This window comes from Mytilus galloprovincialis, chromosome 2 (assembly GCF_965363235.1).
Source record: "Mytilus galloprovincialis chromosome 2, xbMytGall1.hap1.1, whole genome shotgun sequence".
Taxonomy (NCBI): Eukaryota; Metazoa; Mollusca; class Bivalvia; order Mytilida; family Mytilidae; genus Mytilus; species Mytilus galloprovincialis.
Genome location: NC_134839.1, coordinates 63,579,479 through 63,586,806, shown reverse-complemented (window position 1 = coordinate 63,586,806; position 7,328 = coordinate 63,579,479).

Sequence of the window (7,328 nt, the reverse complement as noted above, 5' to 3'; positions counted from 1 at the left end):
TAGTTTGTTCTGACAGAAACATCCAGAAATCATTCAGTTAATAATAATCCCTGTTCGGCTATATGGTATATTGATGGAAAAAGTTTTTCTATTTATTCTTGATGTCGAAATGAATTGCTCGTCCCGAGAAAATAATTTCAAAGTAAACAAAGAAGTTTGGCCAAAAAGTTTTTCTGTTACAATGAAAAATCTTTATCAACATTAAAGTTTGATCAAGGTTGTACATATACACTGTGCTTAAACGGCTGTGGGTAACTTAAGTTACCCACAGCCCAAGATGGCGGACTCTAAACTCGTTGATATTTAATTCATACAAAATGTACCTTTTGCGACGTTTTTCATGCAGAATGTAAATATTTATAGGATTATTGAATAAAGAAATAACTAACAATTATCATAAATTTGTTAATATAGAGTTCACTAAAGCGCAAGGCCAACTTTAAAAAATGCATAAGACGTCCGTAACTTTTTGATCGAAACTAAGCAGACTGTCCGTAACTTTATTTTCAGATGTGGGTAACTTTTGATTTAAAATTTTAAGAATTATTTTTACAACAATTAGAAGACAATTAACATCATATTTGTAAAAGAAGAGAGGGACGAAAGATACCAAAGGGACAGTCAAACTCATAAATCTAAAACAAACTGACAACGCCATGGCTAAAAATGAAAAAGACAAACAAACAACAGCACACACGACACAACATAGAAAACTAAAGAATAAACAACACGAACCCCACCAAAAAACTAACTAAAGAATAAACAACAGGAACCCCACCAAAAAACTAGGGGTGATCTCAGGTGCTCCGGAGGGGTAAGCAGATCCTGCTCCACATGTAACCTTCACGGTCGTTTATACTATCATTGATTCATTCACCACCAAATGTGATTTTATTAAGGCATAATACTTACACCACAGAGGTTTTATGTGGGGTTTGTGGTACTCGATCCTGGTTATGGTTTGAACTTTTATTAACTTACTGATGTGCGTCTTATCGACGTTTTCGATTCGCACCATGGCTTTGTCATACTCTTTAAAAATTTTTAGTTTAATTATCTGTTTGCGGTTTATTTTTACCTCTGTTTCTTTTTATGTGTATTTTGATGAATACCCTTTGACGCGGCTCGGTATTTATACATCCCACCAGTAAGTTATAGTGTTATGTTTTTTTTTAATACGTTTCCTATTATGTTTTTTTTTTTTATTTCTCTTTGTATGTTATCAGGGATTGTTAAACTATTAAATTACCCTGTTGTCTTAGTTATTTATATTTTCATATACTATTTCTAATTGTTACACTATGTTGATTGCTCTATTCCTTTTATGTCACTGCATTTTAACTATTGTGTCTTTTAGTTTAGTTCAATTTAATGAAATTTAATGCAACTTGCATACAAGTGAAATATGCAGCTAGCTGTAAAACTAGGTTTTATACTTTTTTACAAAATATCCTTTCTTCAAGTGTTCTCATTAACTGCAAATCTATAAATTCGAGAATCGAATGCAACAGGCCACTATAAATTCTAATCGAATCGTAATGTCATTGGACTTAGAATTAAGTGATTTTTCTTTTAAATCAATGGAAATTATTGTCTTTTGAATATAATTGTTTTTGGCTGAACCTTTGATAATTGTCATGTGATTGGGCAATTTTGGTCCCCCTCCCCCCCCCCCCCCAAAAAAAAAGCAAAAAACAAAAAAACTAATGCCGGATTTACGCATGATCTACTCTTGTCATTACTGGCAGAATTCAGTTAGTGCATACACGCCACATGCATGTGTAAAAAATACTTGTGTAGTCTACTTGTTCAAATATAAAAATCAACAATGATGTTTCAACAGATTATCTGCAATGGTAGGAAACCACCCTCCGAATTGGGCGATTTGGATATCCCGACGTTATAAAAAATCAGACCCGAGTTTAACGGATTTTTTGTTATTTTTTTCATATTATTCCCAATATTGTCCTTCATTCTAATTCAAATGAATTATATCATACAAGAGATCTACGTCATTTCAGATTATGTATTCGATGCAATCTCTATCATAAGTAAAACATTACATCCACGTATGTCGATTCTTTGAAAGTTACGGACATTCCTATTGGTATAAGGAAAACAGTTACGGACAAGTTGTTTTTAAGTTACGGACAGCCTAAGCGTTTTTTCAAATCGTGCTGTGATCGTTTATTTTGTAGAATTTAATCACCTGTTAAGTTTAGGGGTTTCCCTAAACGATTAATACAACTTTTTAATTCAGTGGTCTAATTGCTGCATCCATGGTATTGTTATTCTATTGAAGAGAAGTCCCTAAACGACGCAAGGCGGCTCCATCTTGGGCTGTGGGTAACTTAAGTTACCCACAGCCGTTTAAGCACAGTGAAGGATGAAGGACCACTGTAAAAAAATATGTTTCAATTGATTAAGAACAAAATCAATATTATTACCGACAAAGACACAACATATCGTAAATATGTGTGTTGTCTCTATAAATAATATTATCATAAACATCCCGTGTAGAGATGTTAGCAAATGTAAATGTGTTCCTAAACGCATTTATATGAATACTCGTTCTGAAAACATGGTAGGTGAAAGCATTTCAAGCTAATCATACATTGCTCAGTTTGATGCGTTTCCCTCAGTTTTTGTTTGTAGCCCGGTCTTGTTTTTTCTCTCAATCGATTTATGAATTTCGAACAGCGGCATACTACTGTTGTCTTTATTTATGTAATGTATCATGTTTTATTCTGTAGTTAGTCACCACTTCAGTTTTATGATGTATATCTATTATATAGTCATTTTATAAAATTTACTGTTTGCAAAAGTTTGAATCATTCTAAATAGTAAGGATGTTCTTAACCCAGGCAGAAAATCCTAGCCGTATTGGTTGCAACGCTTTGGAACTTTTGGTCCTCTGTGCTCCTTAACTTTGTACTTTTTTATACTTTAAACTCATCCGAGCGTCACTGGTTAGTCTTGTGTGGACGAAAAGCACGTCTGGCGTATCAAATTTTAAACCTGGTACCTTTTGTTAGCTATTATTCGTGTTTCTCTATCCTATATATTCTCCCATCTATTCGTATTGTAGTCCTGTCATGTAATGTTGTCATTTTGATGTTATATTTAACATTGCCACAAACGCGGAAGATTTACAAAGCCACAAAGCCAGGTTCAACCCACCATCTTTTTCTTAAAATGTCCTGTACCAAGTCAGGAAAATGGCCATTGTTATACTATAGTTCGTTTCTGTGTGTGTTACATTTTAATGTTGTGTTTCTGTTGTGTCGTAGTTCCCTCTTATATTTGATGCGTTTCCATCAGTTTTTGTAATCCGGATTTGTTTTGTTTTTTTCAATCGATTTATGATTTTCGAACAGCGATATACTACTGTTGCCTTTATTTATAACATTTTGTTATATGTGCCGATTGATGATATTATAATAACTTGTAAATAAATTTTATAAATGAACGGTTATTTTAATCTTAACTTCATCTTAAAAGTCTGAACAATAAAATATTCAGTTATGTTTAGTCTTTCAGTCAATTCGCTTACCAATCTACTGTGGTAGATTCATACCTGTTCAGACAATTCGTTTGCTGTCATGAATTTTCTTACAATTCAGTATGATTTTGATTTGTACAGGTACAACACAACTACTAGTCTAAGACCGTTTCAACATTGACTGATCAGATATGTATTGGAGTTTAGTATGACGTCCATTTTCACTGAATTAATACACTTTTTTATTTAGGGGCAGCTGAGGCTCAACTCCGGTTGCGGGGTTTTCTCGTTGCATCGAAGACCCATTGGTGAATTTCGGCTGTTTCTGCTCTTTGATCAGGTTGTTGTTAATTGTGATTTTTAAAAGTCACAATCTTTTTAAAGTATTTTGTTAGGTAAATTTAAAGCATAAATTTTTCAGGTATTTAAAAAAATGTCTTCAATTTTCAGGCATTTTATATAATCATATAAATAATGCCTTAATTTACAAAATTCGTGTACCATGTATCTATACTTTTACTTTAAATGTGTTTGGATAATAACTTTCAATGATTTTTTTATAATGTTTAAATATGCTAACAAATAGGCACTCGATCACTTCTCACAGGATGCTGAATCGTCGCCGATGAATGATTCTTTCAAAAATAATTCATTAGAGTTACCTCGCGTTTGATAAACTTTGTAATATTACTCAAAACTTTTTCGTGAAATTGTAGTCAATGTACATGTACATGCAATTGAGAGAGTGTTATAAAGAATATGCTCAAAAGATAATGCAGTCACTCCTGAAATATTCATCGACAACACAGTTTGAACTAGAGAATTGTGTTAATTTTCCATATTATTTATGATTTTACGTGAATTATTCTTCAACTTCCTATATAAAGAAAGATAACCAATTCGTAGTTCGCATCTTCATTTTGGATTTCATTTCACAGTCTCCATAAAAATCAGCATATTTTAAATACTACACGACTATTTACTTTCATTCGGATATTTACTTGCACGCAGACATTTTCACTTAAAGAAATCAAGACCATTGTTAACAAAAAGAAATTTTTACCGGTCTGCAACTGCAATAGAAACACATCATTTGTTTAACATTTCTTGTGTTACTTAATTTTGTTTAAAAAAAACTTAGATAGACACAAGTTATAACATGTAAATAAAATATTCCAGGAAAGAGCATCTGGAACCTGTAGTCTTAGGTTATTCCGACCTTTTTGTATTCTTCTAATGAAACCCTGTATTATACCTGTAAAATCATAACAACACGAATTCACAATGTAAGACACAGATTACAAGATAAGCAATATAATTCACTCAAACGGAAATACAAGATTTTTGTTATGGTTTTTTGAAATTCAACTTACATTTGGTAGATAAGCAAACATTCTATTGCGGCCAATGCACTATCCGTATAATCAGATTGATTTTACAATCCGAGCAACAGTAGTATACCGTGTTCAAAAGTCATAATCGATTGACAAAAAACAAATCCGGATTACAAACCAAAACTAAAACTAAATTTAAATATTTGATATCAATTTCGCAAATGTTTGGAGCTTCAACACTAAAAGGACATACATTGAAAATCCAGGTTAACTTTATGGATTGATTTTCAATTTAAAGTGACACTAGCTGTCAAACTCATGTTCACCGATTTTACTCAAATTCTCATATTTGATTTAGAACAATGTAAAACATTTATCCAAACTATTAAAAGTTTTAAATTAACAATTAGCAGGGCACGGCCATGAAAATACGTAGCTTCGTTTCGTGTGTATTTTAGTCTGAACGCCATTTAATTAACTATCGAGTTGACTTCTAAAATCATCCGATGGCCGTATCAGCTATGTAAACATAAATATAGATGTAAATAGATTAGGCACACTCGTGCTTTTGGATTTTTCTAGGTCTATTAATTTCATATTATAGATGATAAATAAATGTTTATCATCGTTTTTACCTGTATTAGAATGATATTTTGTGGATCGAATCAGTCAATCAAATGATTTACCTTTGTTTCACTTTCAATGTTGACATTATTTTCCTTTAAATAACTTTACACATACAATTCAAGTGTTATTCATCTCTAGCTAAGGGGTTAAATTGACGTTTACATGAATACGGATTCAATTAGATCGAGTTATTCACTTGCAAGTGAATGATTCGTTATCAAAGTCTTTTAACTTATCTTGACAAAATTGAACCATACTGGCTGCTAAAGCTAATTATCATTTCACTATTTGTATTTAATTATTGATTGAGCAAAAAAAGAAAACAATATATAAAAATTTTGTATATCTCGTAGTCAGTGCTCCTTTAACAGTAGAACACCGATGTTTAGTTTATCTCGTCGATCAAGGTTTAAAAAATGGCGAGGACGGACTTATTTACGGGATAAGTACTAATACTGTACGCATGTTTTTGGTACGTGTGAGGAGTCTTTAATAATGTTAACTGTTTCAAAAACTTATTTTTTTTATGAACGCAGCAATACCGAAATCAGTCCTGTCATTTGAAAGTATCGGCGCTTGTACAATTTATCTTGAAAAATCATTACCTTTAGAGATGTAAGCAGCACTGCTTTTTACCGCTCTTACCTTTCGACGACTTTGCAATATCTAATGTATGATGAATGTTGTCAAATTTATTGATTTTAAAATAAAGAGAAAATAAGAAAATGTGTACATGAAGTTCAATAATTTCTTTTTATGATTCATTAATTCAGGTTATTGTTAGTTTTTTTTTTGTAAGACATTTATCATTTAGGTTTGTTATAATCATTTAATTCCAATGACAATTTGTCCAAAACGTTGTGTGAAAGATTTTTAACTTTAAAAATTCTCTCTTGAGAAAGAATGAGCGTTATCAATAAACATTTTCATTTTTTTTTGACAAATCGGTTTTCTGCCCAAAATGAAAATGTTTCAAGTTTTAATCGCTTGAAAAACCTGGAACTCGTCATATTTTAATTTGGTTATTTCAAAATTGATGAATTTAACAAGCATGTCTTTGTAAAGTAATCAGAATGTCATCATACTGGAAAATTCGGCCAGATTATTGTGTAATAAAAAAAAAGACCCAATAAATCTACTAAATTACTATGATCTGTTAAATAAGATTGTTTAAGTAAAGTATCGACAAAATAAGTCACACATTCTACTTTATGTGAAATTGTTTTATTTGAAGCATCCTCCCAATTAACTATAAGTAATCTGAGCATATTGAAACACGTTTCTTGCAAAATCCGGTAAAGGAAATTCCAAAATTAAATTAGATGAGAAAAAATTTTAAATGAGGTGCATTATATGATAAAGAATTTGAAAAATTTCATTTACATCCTAATTTTGGATAAATGGACGGAAGCGGATACTAAGGCGTATTATAGTAAGCTATGGCGAACTCCAAATCATCCCAAAGTGAACACTTGGAAGCCGAGGTTATACTGATGTACTCTTTCTACAATTACATATATAAGATACAAGAACTTGCTGTCGACCTTAGTGTACGATAATCGTAATGCTTTTCCTCGTTTTGTGAGTACTAATTATATTCTAACGTTTCATTTTGTTTGAGTCTTAAGGTTCTCTGTTGTGTTTAGTATATTGCTGCTGGTCTTTGGTCGGTTTTTTTTTGTCATGGCGTTGTCATTTTATTTCCCACTTATGAGTTTGAATGCCCCTTTGGTATCTTTCGCATCCTTTTCCCGATTAGGATACTAGGGGATTTTACAGTGTTGATTTATTTTGTTAACTATTGTATTATATTTACTTTTTTTTTAAATTTATCTTGAAATGTATGCATATACTATATACAGTGT